This window comes from Phocoena sinus, chromosome 17 (assembly GCF_008692025.1).
Source record: "Phocoena sinus isolate mPhoSin1 chromosome 17, mPhoSin1.pri, whole genome shotgun sequence".
NCBI classification, from domain to species: Eukaryota; Metazoa; Chordata; class Mammalia; order Artiodactyla; family Phocoenidae; genus Phocoena; species Phocoena sinus.
In genome coordinates, this window is record NC_045779.1 from 27,571,013 (window position 1) to 27,587,912 (window position 16,900).

Sequence of the window (16,900 nt, forward strand, 5' to 3'; positions counted from 1 at the left end):
GGCGAAGAAAGATTGATTTCCCTGTTTTTGAGTGGCATCTCATAAATTCCCACGTACTGTCTACAGCTATTACAGACATTCACCATAAAGTTAAATTAAAACTTACCCTGCACTAATTCTTGTTATGTGTCTAGCCCTAAGGAGTCTGATTAATTCTGTCCAGCATAACACTAATTGAAGGTCAAGGTTTCCTTGCGAAATCTTGCTCAATACCTTAGGCACTGGGGAAATGTATGTAGTGAAAACAACTTTTAATCCATGTTCTCAGGACTTTCAGTGAAATACCTAACTTATATTGTTGGATCTCTAGAAAAAGTTTTCATCATTTTAGGATGTTTTCTTTTAAATTATTGGCTCATGTAGTTCATCATCCTATACTGAACTAGCTAGACTTCAACTTTTTCTTTCTTATTATTTACTATAGTGTAACTTGTCAAACTATTTTGCTGATGGCTATTTGCCCATTAGAAATCAAAAGTTAAAAGCCGTTAATCTTGAAAATGATTAACAGAGAAACAAAAAGAAACAATTAGTGTAATAAAGTTTCAAATGCTTAGCTTTTTTTCTTCTGCTACATGAAGGAAATAAGAATTTTTCTTTGAAATCTGGTTCTCCACCTGCATGGACAGCCTAGTAAGAAAATAATTTTGAACAACACATTAGTAATTTTAGAGACATTAAAATTATATTTTGCATTTAAGTTAAATTAGAATTATTTCACCAAACAATTTCAAGTAGCAAATAGAAAGAGATGTCAAGGAATGAATTTAAATATCAATATTTTATTGTTTTTCATTTGGAATATTTTAGTGAAGTCATTGGTCTTAAAATTTCTAAATCTCATTTAAAATATTTAGTTTAGGTAAGAAATGGTCATTTTATTAATTTATCAACCCAAAATGAAATATTTGGGGAATAGGACTTTACAGCGGAATTTGGAGAATACCCCAGAATCACAGCATTTAGGCAGGAAGACAAAATTGTGTGTGTGTGTGAGTGTGCATGTGTGTTCTGTAAAATAATAAAGACTGTTACCTCTATGAATATATGAAGTTTTGTAGCTTATTGCTATGAGGTTTGAGATCAGAAAACTATAAAGCAGGACAGATTAGCAAAAGATTAGAGAAGAGATTAGTGAATGATAGATTAGCAAATCATGGGCATAGTTTTTAGCAGGGGCTTGAAGGGAATGATGAATATGTGGCAGTGAGAATATTGATATGACATTGAGTGCTAAGAAAATATGGAGAAAATAAAGCCATCTTGAACTGGTCATGGAGGAAGAATGGCTTGGCTGCACTGATAAAACTGTGTTAATGAGGAATTGAAAAATGCTTAGAAATATGAATGTTGAGAGAATGAGGAGGTGGTTGATTTAATGTCATTGATTCAGATAACAAAATGTCAAAATCTTCCAGAGATGCTTTAGGTAAGAGGGTGGTGTTACACAAACTGTATGTGAAATAGATTTATGGTATCTTATTGGATAAGGGCAAGGTTAGAGGGATCCAGAACGGTTATAAAATTGTTGAAGTAGTTCAGTTATGAGGTGAACGAGGACTAGGTGATTAAACTGCTGGAAATAAAAAGAATACAGATGCTAGAAATAGAACCTGGTAATGAAAAAATGAAAAGATATGTTTGTGTGTGTATCTATCTATCTATCTACAGGTATATATATATATATATATATATATATATATATATATATATATATACTATTTAACCAATTTAATCAATTTTATTAAATATGAATTAAAGGAAATATTATTTTTCATTATTATTTCACAGTATATAACTGTAATTTTATTTCCTAGGGGATGGAGGTGGGGGTGAGAGATTGAATTATAAGGTACCAATCCTTAAATTATTTTGAGACAGGGTTTGAAAGTGCAAACAAACCCAGACAAAAATTTCCAAAATTTAATGCTATTATCTTGTAGGTTTCTACTGAATCAGCATAAACCACATTTGTTAAATTAACCATATATCCTTGTGAAGTGAATAGAATGAAGGATTGAATTAGCTGCTGGATTAGTAATGAATCACTTGTAAATTCAAAGATAAATGTGCTGTAGTAAAGTAAGAAAACATTTATTCTGCTTACAATATACTTATTTTATACATGAGTTTAATATTTAAATCTTTAGTGTTCTTAACTATCTTCAGGAATCATTTTTTTTATTTTAGTTTAAAATAGAAGCATTTTTAATGATAGCTAGTATTCCTACCTGTACATTTTCATATTTTGTCTGACACTTGGAAAATACTAATTTCATAAAATAACTATATAATAAAAGAAAGAACAGACTTTCCCAGTTTGTATACACAAAATGGATACTTTTAGAATCTGAATTCACTCTTGCAGTAACAGGATATGCTCTAAGATAAAAAACATAAACTCACTTTCTAAAATTTAATAATTTCCAAATAAAATTTCTAATATACAATTTTATAGTTGTATTTACTAGACATGCCTTGTGCAATCCAGTAGTCATTAGCTACGTATGGCTTATTAAAACTAAATTAATGAAAATGAAATACAATTTAAAGTAGTGTGTTCATCTCTTGCTGTGGAGCACGGAGGTGTTATTTGAATATTCTTTGATCTTTTTAGGGTTTACTTGTTTCAGTTAATGCTAGAGTTTGGAAACCCCATACTCCTGTAAACTACTAAGAAATATTTTCTGAGACCCTCCCAGGTAAGCACTTGTGCTAAATGATAAACATGAACATTTTGTATTAATCCAATAATTGTTGTGAAGTTTGTAAGACATTGTATTAACATAAAAACTACTTACTTGTAAAAGACATTGAAATATTCAGGAAATTTCTAGTGAAAGAGACACTGAAATGTTCAAGAAAGTTATAATGAGTTATTCATTCCAGTGAAGATTAAACGCCAATAAATAAGACAATACAGAACAGTTGATTTACAATATTGTGTTAGTTTCAGGTATACAGCAAAGTGATTCATATATATATATATATATATATATATATATATATATATATATATATATTTAAGAAAGCATCCATTCCTAATCTTGACTGCAAATAGGACAAGAGGAAGCAGGGGGCACAAAGATACTATAGAATAAAAGATTTTAGTTAGATATAAGGAAATGTTTCCTGGTGTGGAAAGTAATTGCACACTGGAAGGATTTACTGAGTGAGGTTATGGGATTTCTGGAAATCTTTAAAAATAGAATACATTTCGATCTCTCTAGAGAGGTATGTGATATGCCGGCAGGCATTGAGTTGGAGGATGAATTAGATTCATTGCCATGTTTTTTTCACAGCAACAGTTCTATGAATCTGTAGAGGACAATGACATTGGATAATTCTCACTGTGTTCTGCAGGGAGTCAGGTCTCCAGACTGCTTGTCCTTACAGTGAATCAGGGCCAAAATATTATCCTACATTCAACAACTTCTCAAAAACAGGAAATTAAAAACCTGAAAAATACAAAATGCTAGTGTTTTGCCATTTTAAGAAGCAGTTTTTCTTGAAGTGGATTAGCATTTCCTTTCCTATGCATGCTTTAGAAGCTGTGCATAGTTCTAATTATGTCAGACTGTATATTCAAATTGTAATTTTATGGTTTAAAAATTAGAAAAGTATGTAAGGAAGTATAATTGCCACTATTTTAAAATAGTTCAGTTAAATACTGCTACAATATTTGTGTTGTGCTTGAAAATATGTACAGTTTTTCCAATGGTAATACCTTTTCCTGTCCTTAAATATATCTATAGAGTGCCTTGATTTTAACATTACCTTTTTCCCAACATTATCTTTTACAAACATTAATAAGAGTTGTTGCTTTTAGAAACTCTAAAGGAAATAATAGCTGGAAAACCCTCTGTAGCTTAAAGTCAGTCATTAAAACTCACAACAGGGTAAGTAATTAGAACTACCCACTCTTAACTTGTAAATAAGCATAATTCGTTCCAAAGAGGAAATATTGAAACTTGGTTCATGTCTACTGTAATGTATTACTCAGATAATACTGAGCATTGCACATTAAGAACTTATTTCAACAACCACAACAAAGACCAAATCTGAACTGCTGATGTGGCTGTTCTGCAGTGAATGGGCTAATGTATTTACTGTGATTTCAGAATACATATGAAATAATTATTTGTGCCTTTAATCTGAGTGACATGATAAGCCCCACTCCTCACTTTGTGTGAAAATATTCCATCGGAGTTATACAGGTTTGATATTCCAGTTACCTGGATTGTGTTCTAGCACTCCAATATTCAAGCCTGCGGCTGCGATGGAAATGAGGCAGTGGGCACCCAGGTCAGAGCCACAGAGAACCAGGAAGTTGGGAAGTGGCCTGAGTACACCCACTAGGGAGTCATTGGAAGAAACTGGACAGTTAGGAAACTGGGACAGGAGGACTAGGTTTGCTGCCATAGTTGACGGCGTGGCTGCTTCAGAGCTGCAGTGAATCTCGTCACATATCCTGTACATCAAAGAAGAAATCCAAAGCCACAGCTCACCCGAAAAGCCAATGACTAATTTTTTTTATCCATTGATGTCATTCTTAGCCAGGTTTAAAATGGAAAGCAGAAGCAGGTCAGGCTGAGTCATACTCACAAGGCAGAATTTGGGAGAAGCAGGAATCAAAGGCTGGACCAGATGGCATTTTAAATCTGCAGAAAACTGTGTTTGAGAATAGCCGACCAAACAAACAATGAAAAGTAATAACTGACCCTGGAAGGAGAACATGCTCCTGGGAGATGGGTGGGTGAGGAAGTCAAGATAAAATTGCCTGTGTGAGGCTTTGCCAGAGAGGAGGTTCTTTTGCTAGGCAGCCTGATGTAGCAGAACAAGCCGCTGCTTTTGGGGTGAGACAAACACAAGTTTATTCTCATACACTGGCTGTGTGATTCTGAGCAAGATACTTACTTAATCTCTGTTTCTTCATCTGTAAAATTCCAATAATAATTCTTATCTTCCAGGTTATTCTATTTAAAATTGAACAAGTACTGTGCATAATAATGTAGTAGAGAATCAGTGAACATTATTATGTTGAAGTTTCAGTGGATGGAAAGTGCCTTTAGCATTCATTCATTCACTGCATCATTCCTTCCTTCATTCATTCAGTAAGTAATTCTTGAATAGACACAAAATGCCAGAGAGTGCTGGAGGCAGAGGATACAATCAGAAGATAGTTACATTTCCTTAGAATATAGATCACTGGTAGCAAAGTATCAGCATAGGACTTGCTACAGAGGGGAAGGCACCAAGATTTAAGTACAGAGAGGAATTGCATGAGTTGGGTATTTGTTCTTATCGGGATCATATGGTTTCAGACATCTCAACATTTCATGTGTCCCTAATTATTCTCTCTAGGGGGATTTCTTCCTCTCTGGGTAATAGCACTTTAGCCAGTCTCACAGGAATTGAGGCTACTAAAGGCTACTACTAAAGGCTTTCATATATATATATATGAAATGTGTGTGTATATACATATATATAATATAAATTAGAGCTTGACTAAGAAAGCAGAACCACCATGAGTGGTTTAGACTAAGGGATTTTTTTTATTATTATTGGGATTAAACATTTCACAATTGTAAGAAACACTGGGAAAATAAAGATCTGAAAAGGGGTGATTGAGGGATCCAAAAAAAACACTAATTAATGGTGAAGAAGTTCTGTGGAAAGCTGCTACCTACGCATGTGATGACAAGCATGTTGTCCTTGTAAGTCAACTGGACAGCTGGACGTAAAGCAGAGATAAAGCAAGGACAAGCTGGGAGCCATGAGGACACTCTGGAACCCACAAGGACAAACCGGAAGCCACGTCCATCTGTCACTACACCTAAACTCAGTGTTGTTGGCTATTTGCTGAAGAAACTGATGGCCTTCATCAGGGACCTGCACATACACCTCACTCAGGACACCAAGGAACTGGAAGAGGATGGGGAGAAGGGTGAGTTTGAACGAACTGCCAGTTTGGCTGCTTTTCTGTGCGATATGGTGCCATCAAATTAGCCACAAAGGGAGTGAAATGCAGCAGCTCGTGGGACCGTGCACAGATCTCTTGAGGATAATGAGTGATGCTTTATCGCCACCTTCCAAACATCGTGTATATTCCTGTATGGCCAACCTAACCCAATACCACAAAGGAAAGGGAATTCCGGGAGATTCAGTTTTCAGCCTTTCCAGGCTGGCACCGTGCAAAACCACCCCTGAGACAGGGAAGCCTTTTGGTATCGTTATCCTTATAGACAAACTCCCTGCAGTGTGATTCCATTTAACCCTGTCTACATCTGTGATTCTCAAAAAGAGGCGGAGGAGGAGTTGAGAAGGGTAGAGCTAGGTGAATAAGGGGAGACATCCAAGAATCACTTCAGGAGCATTTTCTAACTGCTCACCTCTGCTTCTGTTTCTTCACCTCCCAACGCCCTGAGATTTTAATTACGTATTTTGATTTACAGCAAGAGAACTTACTCTGCTACTGCTGCAAAAATCACAGCACAAGGCTTCCGTGGTGGCGCAGTGGTTGAGAGTCCACCTGCCGATGCAGGGGACACGGGTGCCATGGCCGCTGAGCCTGCGCGTCCGGAGCCTGTGCTCCGCAGCTGGAGAGACCACAACAGTGAGAGGCCCGCGTACCGCCAAAAAAAAAAAAAAAAAAAAAAAAAAAAATCACAGCACAGCAATTACCGATACTGGTGGAAATGTTCCCCTTCCATTGGATATGTCTGTGTGGAATATAGATGAGTACCGCTGTTTTGTATTCTATAGTAGTATTTGTTTGTTTTTACTACTGAATTCTTGGCTCCTTAAAGGCAAGAGGAGAGTCTTTCTTCTGTTTTTCACACTCTGTTCCAATTTATGTTTAGTCTTGTTATGTAGTAACTCTCAGTTCTCAAACTCAGGTGCCCTCAAGGGCCAAATACACAACACAAATGTGCGACCAAAGAGGATGGTGGGGGCTGAGTTCTAGAACCAGAGTAGCAGTACCTAACCTAAAGCCATTCACATGGGGCAGGGCAAGTGGGAGGCAGAGGAGGGAGAGCGAAGAGTGAGAGTGAGAGTGATTGATAGGGGAAAAGACCAAATAAGATGCATATACCATTACCACCTGCCCCACCCCCTGGGGACGTCTACACACCACCTGCCATCACTTCTGAGAAAATGGTGGAGGTTGCCATTTTAATATATAAAGTTTACTTTTATTACTAGGAGCCTAAGGTTCATCCAATGCGGCTTACATTAAGGAATCAAGTATTATGGATTATACTGTGACCAGCAAATGATGTTCATAAACAATACAGATCTCTAACAGCTTTGACAATAACCCTCTAATGGAAACTAAAATTAAAATATTTTAATATTTCAATGAAGTAGCATATGACCTACTTAAAAAGTCCTTGATTGCAACTTATTGACATAGCTGGAGGAAAATAAGAAGTGTATTAATATATAACATTGGCTTACTTGTTCCCCCAATTAGTAAAATATTAGGAGTTTAATAACATTAAAACTGTGAATGTGATCTGGTATTAAATAAAATGTCGTTTACTGTTATAATTAAATTAAGTTACTAAAAGAGTAAATGATCCTGAATTTACAAAAATAAATAATATTTATGTTAGTAAAAAGTCTGTATGTTGTGATAAATCTTAAGTTTCATAAATGCTAACTTATAAAACATGGATTTGCATTTTAAAAATTTTACAAACAATACTTACTAAGAAAGTACATTTCACACCAGTTCTTCAGTTCATAATTTTTTCTAGTTGTTCAGTTTAAGCTTTTAAAATGTTGCTAAAATGTTACATCGGAAAATTAATTGCCACATTTTAAGATAAATTAACATATAATTTAGAAAAGTCTACCATATATTGGATACAGAAATTTAGAGAAAATCTTATCTTCAGCTCCAATTTTCAATTTTTTTTTAACTTTCTATGCAATGCATGTACCCCCCCTCCCCCGCCCATGCACTTCAGGGCACAGACGTCCACTGGCAGTGAGAGGCACTATTAAACTTTCATAGGTAATAAACCAGAGTTGACAACTGGAACATGCTTGGTGCTTTTGGAACTGCTCGCTGATGAACAAATAACTGAATGAGTAAGTAAATAAATGAACGATTTCTACGCTTTGATTATTAACTAGTCTTCCTTTTAATGGTAAACTATCCTCCAGTCAGTTGTTAAAATACATAGCTGTTTGGGAGTTTTGAGATATACCATTCTGATACATTTTATACTTTACATAATGTTCTACCTGTCCTTTCTTACATATTGAAGGCACAAATATGTCTCTCATATATTCATCCAATGTTTATCTCATTTACAGATAGACACTACTTGTTTTTCTTTTCCAGAGTTTATTAATTACTTATAAATCACTCTTCATCTGTAGGATGAAACAGATTTACAGTGTTGCAAAACTAATGTTGGCCACAAAAGTCAATACCTTGCCTACACTCTATAAGCTATTTATGTAAAAAATTGATGTTAGTCATTATAACCCAATTTATATCATAAATAAAGAGATAAAGAATTGAACAGTTAAAAAGAAATTATTGGCAGCGGAAGGTACCACTGATAGGGCCTAGAAAATTAAATTTATTTTATGAAAGCAGTGAGATACATATGATGGAAAAAGAATAAAGCTTTACGGGTCGGTGAGCCTGTGTGCTAACTCAATACTGACATTATATTCAGAGATTTTGGGTGTAAACAACAGAGAGCAAATATGGGTTTTAACCATGAAAAGAATTTTTTTGGAAGGAAGTTTTTAGCTCATAGAATTAAATGGAATGCTGGAAACCACAGATTTCGAAATGGTTAGGAACTTAAGACAGCTACTTGGCAAAATCATGCAATTGGAATAGTGGCTAGGATCATTCTGTTGCTGATACTGGACCCCACACTGACCATACTGACACTATTGGCACTGACATCACACGTGGGTGCCGCACTGTGGCTGTGGTTATAGTTGGTTTTTAACTGCCCTTAATTCTTTGGGTCACTTGCTCTAGATTCACAGTCCCAGATGATGTCTTCCTGAGTCACATGTTGATGCTCTGAGGCCTGGAACCAGAGAGAGCAAGCAAGTAACTGGAATGTTCTGGTTCTACTGCGGGAGGGAAGACCCTACCTCTAACCAAAAGATAATAGGAAGACAGAGTCTCCAAAACTGGAAGCATGAATTGTATGTATGTTAAAGTGAAATTTGTATGTATCAAAATGACTAATAAGCACTAAAACCATTAAAAAGCTGTGTGATCTAAGAGGGCACATGATTCAACTTCTCTGGATATAATTTTCTTTTTTTTTAATTAATCAATTAATTTATTTGGCTGCATTGGGTCTTAGTTGCAGCCTGCGGGATCTTTCATTGTGGCGTATGGGCTTCTCTAGTTGCGGAGTGCTTGCTTGTATCTAGTTGTGGCGCATGGGCTCCAGAGTGCACAGGCTCAGTAGTTGCGGTGCATGGGCTTAGTTGCCCCGTGGCACGTGGGATCTTAATTCCCTGACCAGGGATTGAACCCGCACCCCCTGCATTGGAAGGTGGATTCTGAACCACTGGACCACCAGGAAAGCCCTTGAATATAATTTTCAAACCTGCAAAATGAAGATGGGATATCCATAATGTCTACCTTAAAGCAGCATAGGTTTTAAGTTCACTTAGAAAGATAATGCAAGCACACTGTGCAAACAACAACAACAATCAGTGAGAATCTGGACCACTGGGGGTGAAATGATAGAGTACTGGTAAAGAAAATGTTTACACTATTTGATAACTAGTGATATCAGAGATGAGTAACTTGGGGGCTAGTCAGCTCTTCACCTGCATGATGTATACAACTCACCACTTCCATGAACACCATAATGACAGCTAGATATTATTACTTTTAAAGCAAATTTTCACAAGAGTGATGAAAAGGATGAGAGCTTTTGGGAGGAGCAGGAAATAGAGTCTGTGACAAAACATAGCAATCTTTCAGGTTATTTACAACAGAAAGTGGGGTAAACTATATTGTGGAGTTTGGGGAAAAACACTTTACAGAAATTCTCTTGAAAACAAAGCCAGCTACATAGTGATTGGAAAGAAATGTACCTCATATAATATACCATTATATATTTCATAATTTTTCATATCTTTCAATATAGTTTATATCTGTAAGAAAAAAATTACTACTTTTCAGATGCCTTAACAAATCCAAAGGTTAGAATCATCATAGAAGAACTCAAGTATTTTTCAGAATATTTTTATTTTAGCAAATTTTGCCTTGAGACATAACAGGCTCTCCCATACTTCTTTTGATAATAAATAACACTTTTATAACACCTTTTATCTAAGACCACTTCAGTATCACTATAATTTTTCCCTATCCTTTTGCTCATAATTTAGTTAAGGTATCTAAGCAAATATGTAATATTGAAAGGGCTTAAACCTCAGTGGACTAGAATTTTTAAAAAGCTGTGTTTCATTGATTAAAATTTAAAAAAAAAAAGATTGTAGAACCTCACTATCACCAACTCTGTGCTTAGGAAGTCACTTTTTCTCTCCCCTTTCCAATGTTCTCATATGACAATGAGGGAGTGTCCTAAATGATTTCTAAGATTACTTTCATCTCTGAATCTATGTGATTCCATCATACCACTCCTTACTTCAGCAAGTTACAAACTCGCACTGTGTGCATAAGTAGTATTGAGTTGATGTTTCTTGACATATTTAACTCTCCTGTTAAGAATGTGTAGCTGACAATGGAAAGTTAAATGTGTAAGAAACACAAATGTCCATGTATCTATTTGGATATGTGCTCTCTCACTTTCTCTCTCAAAGAGAATTATAGATATAGGTAGATAGATCTCTGTGTCTATTACATGTGTGTTCTTAAATTATGATAACATAATTTATTCTATGGATATTTATATTTGTACTATTATAATTCCTGGTGTAAGTCTCTTATCTAAAAACCTTAGAGGCATGTTTTTGAATTTATAATCTGAAAAGTAATATAATGCATATACCATGTTTCATATAACACCCCCAGAAGGATTTGGACAGCAACCCATACTCAAATATTCTACAAATATTTCTACATTCAAATATTTCTATGTTGAAATGTATTTACTATTCACAAATAAACATTGCAGTTGAATTTTTACCATGTGCATGTATTATACTTAAATAAAATCAAAATACTATTAATAAAAGAAAAGCAGAATATTGTGTTCAGAAAATAAAACCCTGATGTTTAAAAAAAGAAAAAAAAACAAATTTCAACAGTTTCACGTCAAGTTCATGCCTAGTTTGCCAAATTAGTTCAGATCAGGTCAAGTTTTGCCATCAAATGAATCAGAAAACAAAACCTTTAGTTTTAAGAGATTTTTGGATTTTATTTATGTGCATAATGGATTTTGAACATGTCTATGCTTTGTCTGACCAGAAAGGCCCTCTTTTTAGAAACAGTTTTTGGATTTGCTTCTGTTCCAACTAGATGTTCTGCATTGAAGCTTAATGGCATCTACAGACCACATCCCTTGCTGAACACAGTTGCTTAGCCCACCTGGGGACATTTACCTCCAGCTATGACAATCATATTTTTCCTTGGGATTCTTACATTACAGCAAAAAGACATGAATGCATCTGTCACTTTCTCTCTGGTGGCAGAGGTTTGAGAACCGTCAGGAACCCTGTTTCTTGGCTTGCGGGAAAAGTTTGGCCGCACAGAGAGAAAATTAAGGGACCCTATATGGAGATACAAGGGTGAGAAGTGGAGAGTGTCCTGTCAACATTGCAGTCTCTGATTCTTGTTCCTGAAGCATCCCATTTGCAACCCTCTCCTTTCCAACAGTTCTGTGGTTCCCATGGCTTTAACAAACCAGTGTACATTCATTTACCTTTAGTAGTTTGAGCTGGGTTTTAATTATTTTCATCTGAAAGACCCCTAACCAAGAATGGAAATATCTTTGTTGAGCTGCAGATGTTTATTTTGATATTTGAGCCTTTCCATTTGTCTTGAGTCCTGCAGAGTAACCCAGGTGCCCATTAATACCTTCATCTCTAAAGGGCAAGCCTGTTTAATCAGAGGTAATGCTGTGGCAGCAACTTAACCCAGAAATCTCCTTTGCTTAACACAGCAGAAGTTTGTTTCATGTTTACTGTACCTCTAAGCCAGTTTGCAGAGAGCTCTGCTTCATGTGGTCACCCATGGGCCAGGCTGACAGAGGTTCCACCATCTTTTACTTGCACCATCTGGGGAAGGTGGCCTCCTGGTCACTGTGAAGAGGAGGAGAGGACTGAGGGATCAAGCGCATGCTCTGAAATGCTTGTGTCAGGAGTGACACACACTACTTCTGTGCACAGCCTTTTGTACAGAAAGAGTCAGTGACTCTACTGATGCACAGGAGGGCTCCTGGTGCTGAGAAATGGAGAGCAGAGCGCACGGGTTATTCCGTGAACTGCAGCCACACTGTCATCTTGGAATCCAATAAAATCTAGACCTAAGTTTAAGGGGTATCAGACTTAACAGTTGTGATGGACAAAACTTTTTTCTTGGAAAATAATTAATCGATGGAGGCCAAAGGAAAAGAGAGCAGCCTCTGTAGGGGACTGTGTCCCAACTCTCTGTCAGTAAAGGCTCCTGATTGGAGTTCTGGGTTCTGCATGTTGTTTGTCTTCTCTGACTGTGAAGACACCTTTCTGTCCAGTTCAGTCATTTCCTACAGATCTTCTGATCAAGATTTAAGTGATAGATGAAGGGAACTGGGGAAGGTCAGCGGGATAGTAGGTTATAGAAACATTTCCAGGAGAATTCCTTTCTCCTTTAATCACTAGTTTTACTTTCACTCAAGCATGTTAATGTAGATGTTCTTAAGTCAGGAGTATATTTATTTAGAACCTTTTAACACTGCAAATCAGCTAGCTGAGTTTCATATTCTAAAAGAACAAGGTAAACAAATGACACTAGTGAATAGAAAATATTAATCTCTCACATGCTTTAGTTTAAATAGTTATAAGAAAGTGCTCTCCTATTAAAATACATTAGCCTATAGCAAACCATTAAAAAATTCCAATGAATCCTTTTCTTCCCAAAGAAAACTATTTAAGCATTCAATCAGTTAATATAATGGATTAAAATAGAACATCATTTTGGTGGCACAATTTCAAAACAGAAGGAATTAGAGACATTCAGATACTGAACATTCAACACAAGCTATGATTTCAGCAGGGAGTCTTATTTGTCCTTTCTTCATTCTAATTCCATCAATTTCAAATTTCATTAACAGCAATGGGGCACAAAAAGTTCCAACAGTGATGCTTTACAAAACCCTGCAAGTTTTGAATAATAGTGGTCTTTGTCATCATTTTATTTTCAAGTGTATGTGTTTATATTGTTTTGCTAAGGAATGACTCAGTATTTCTCCCAGTGGGCATTGAAGAATTAAGTTTTAAAAGACAATGAGTATTCAGTTTCACTGTGTATAGCTGAAATAATCTGATTTAACTTGGTTAGGTGTAAAAATTGGGGTAAGGCTAAGATAATTACCTAATTACCTTTTGAGAAGACTAAGATGAATTACCTAACCTTCTGAATCATCTGCTGAAATAATTAGATTTTCAAGAATAAGAAGTTATTATTTTCATGTAAATTAAAGATGTTTTCAGAGTAGTTAGAACTAACACAGGAAGTTATACACACACACACCCGCCCACCACACCCATCCATACATGCATAACGTGATGTTTTGTGTTTCAGTGTATATTGCCCATGAATTGTGTAAATGGCAAGCCGTATGATTTGTTCAGTAAAATTAGTATTTTAGCGTGGTAAGGGACAGAAGTAGGAACAAAGGAAACCAACGCAAGTTCCCAGCTTCGAAAAAGTAGGTGTGCTACAAGTGATTATCAGTGTAGACTCTTCAGTACTGCTAGATGGTGGTGGCTAGCTCCATGTATTAGGACTTGAAAAATTACACAAACTACAGTTGGGTAAGTGGTCAGAAATATTTTCAACATTTGTGAAGGAGCAAAGTGGCAGAAGCCTGGCAGCAGGATGAGGGCAGTACCTTTTAGTCACTTCGTGGGAATTAGGAGCTTAGGGTTGCTTTGGGGTCAGTAGGTTATCAGATTATCAGAGGTTATAAAAAAAGTCTCAGATTATCAGAGGTTGCAGAAATGCCTTGTTTCAGAGAAAGGAGAGAAAAAGAGTCTTACTAATAAGATTATTATTTCTGGGTAAAATATCCCCAAAGAGTGCTACTACTGAAAAATTAAATTATTAGGCAAACACAACCTGGTCTGTGATGTTGAGAATAGAGATTGAATAGAATAGAATGCTACTCCTGTTCCTCATAATCCGTTTCTCTCATGCCTCCTCACAGAAACCCACTGATTTTGCATTATGTTTAGTTTCTTTGTTTCTTTTTTTTTTGTGGTACGCCGGCCTCTCACTGCTGTGGCCTCTTCCATTGTGGAGCACAGGCTCCAGACGCGCAGGCTCAACGGCCATGGCTCACGGGTCCAGCTGCTCCGCGGCATGTGGGATCTTCCCGGACCGGGGCATGAACCCGTGTCCCCGGCATCGGCAGGCGGACTCTCAACCACTGCGCCACCAGGGAAGCCCATGTTTAGTTTCTTAAAAGTTTCCCAGAATCTCTATTTCTACTGTCTTCTATTCCCCTGTTAAAGGAAACCTCTTCAATTCCCATTTATTCAGTTTATTACATGCCAAGAGCTGGGCTAAACACATTAATGTATTTAATATTATCTGGTTAAAATATTTTGTGATAACAGTCATTGACACTATTTTTCTCTTCACCATGAAACATATCTGTGGGCAATATCCTAGGAGGGAGATGTTTAGAGATTTTTAGTGGAAATATTTAGTGGCATTTAATACCCCTCTTTCTTTCCAACAAACGAAAAACAACAAAACTGTTCAAAACTTACTACTTCCTTATTATATTTCTATATTACATTTTTTGTGATTATAACTGCAACTGTCATAATCATAAAGGAGAGCAATGTAAGACGTCTGGAACTCAAATTCTGGAAAAATGGAAAACAAATTTATAGTAATCATTCATATGTATATAGGGGAAACTTTTGACAACTTATTTAAGTGAACTTACTGGACACTAAAATCCTAAGTCCTTAGGAGGCTACATTCTGAAATGTAGCCTGGCTACATTTCATTAAAAAATGATTAGACTTTCTGTGATGATGACTTCCCTATGAGAAGATGCCTCTTGCAAAGGATCTCCTTCATCCCTCTGCAAGATAGAAGAGGAAACACAAGAAGTGCCTGATGCAGAGCCCCAATTCCTACTTCATGAATGTGAAATGCCTAGGATGCTATAAAATCACCACTGTCTTTAGCCATGCACGAACAGCAGTTTTGTGTGTTGGCTGCTCTACTGTCCTCAGCCAGCCTGCAAGAGGAAAAGCAAGGCTTACAGGAGGATGCTTCTTCAGACAGAAGCAGCATTAAAAATACCCTGAATCAAGATGAATGGGAAACCATACCATAAACACGTTTTGAATACAAAAGCATCATTAAAGATGAGAAAAACTTTAGATTCTTCAGCAAGTTGGAGAACTGTTCATAAAGGTAAACCCTTTGAAGATGTCTGCCTTAATGAACAATGTTCTTGAAAAAAAAGTAAAGTTGGTAAACTTTAATTCTGATGAATTCAGGAAGCACAGTGAGAATTCAGTGTTGTGGAAGGTGATAATGACACTGCATGCAGCCAGCTTATAAGACACTTAACAGCTCTGATTAGCAGTAGAATAGCCTGGCCAGGGCATTAAGTCGTCTGCATGAATTTTTAAAACATAAAAATCTGAAAAGAAAATAAAAACCAAGAAGTATTTAAAGTGCTTGGCAGCAACTGAAGTAATTTATATGTAAACCATGCTAGAGATTTCAAGATATAGAGGAAGAGAGGTAACAGTGGAGACATGGTACCTCCTGGCTGCTAATGGAGGATGTCCAGTATCCACAACAACAAAAACTGTCCCTGGGCACATTTTTGTGAACATTTCTGACTGTTATCTACCACTAGGGAAAAAGGAAGACCGGGTATTTGCCTTCTGAGAACTCTGGCAGGTGAGTGGCAGACATTGGGCTACACTCAGCCAATCATAAGCATCCTCCTGGTGTGTATTTAGTCTGGATGTATCATTAAAAAACAGGGATAGTTTAAAACCTAATCTGCAAGTGGCAGCAGTAACAGCACCCTCTTGGTTCCAATAGGGTAGTGGGCATGGGAGCAAAGGAGCCAAGAGCAGTTTAAAAACACAGTCTTTGTGAGGTCATCTTGAGTGTGGTTCTAACCACCAGGATTCCTTTGATTTCTGAACATTTTCAAGCCCAAATCACCCTCATGCCCTGTCATCTAGAATCTTGACTGCAGCCCACATACAATAGCCAGATACCACAGTGGATACAATTTGTCCGAGCTTCCACTGTGAGCCAGATCTCAACCATATGATTCTTTACCATTGTGAGATTCTTAAAGTTTATACCATGAATTTACTATTTGCAGTCTGGAAGAGAGCACATAGTGATATTTAACAAATACCTCTTGAATGAAAGAGTGAAGTAGGCATTTTATGCATAATTCAGTGGAATTTTGAGCCTCACAGATTCAAAGACCTAAAGCTATTTTATAAAATACACTAAAGCTGGTAACAGGAAGCTATACAGAGAATTACTTGATCACATTTTTGTGAAAATTGAGCACAGGCAGGGGTGTTAATTGTGCAATGGTGGTATGCAAATATATGCCACATGCTTTACTAAAAACTCAATTCTAATGATTTTTTTAACATCTTAATTGGAGTATAATTGTTTTACTTTGTTGTGTTAGTTGCTGCTGTATAACAAAGAGAATCAGCTATATGTATA

General features: G+C 36.5%; 1 protein-coding gene and 1 pseudogene across 11 annotated transcripts in view; both read left to right on the forward strand.

Moving 5' to 3' along the window:
* The window catches only part of RALYL (RALY RNA binding protein like), a 900,595-nt gene that overhangs the window by 168,581 nt on the left and 715,114 nt on the right, over positions 1 to 16,900 (forward strand). The gene's annotated exons all lie outside the window — the stretch shown is intronic.
* Positions 15,233 to 15,481, forward strand: LOC116742568 (annotated as a pseudogene).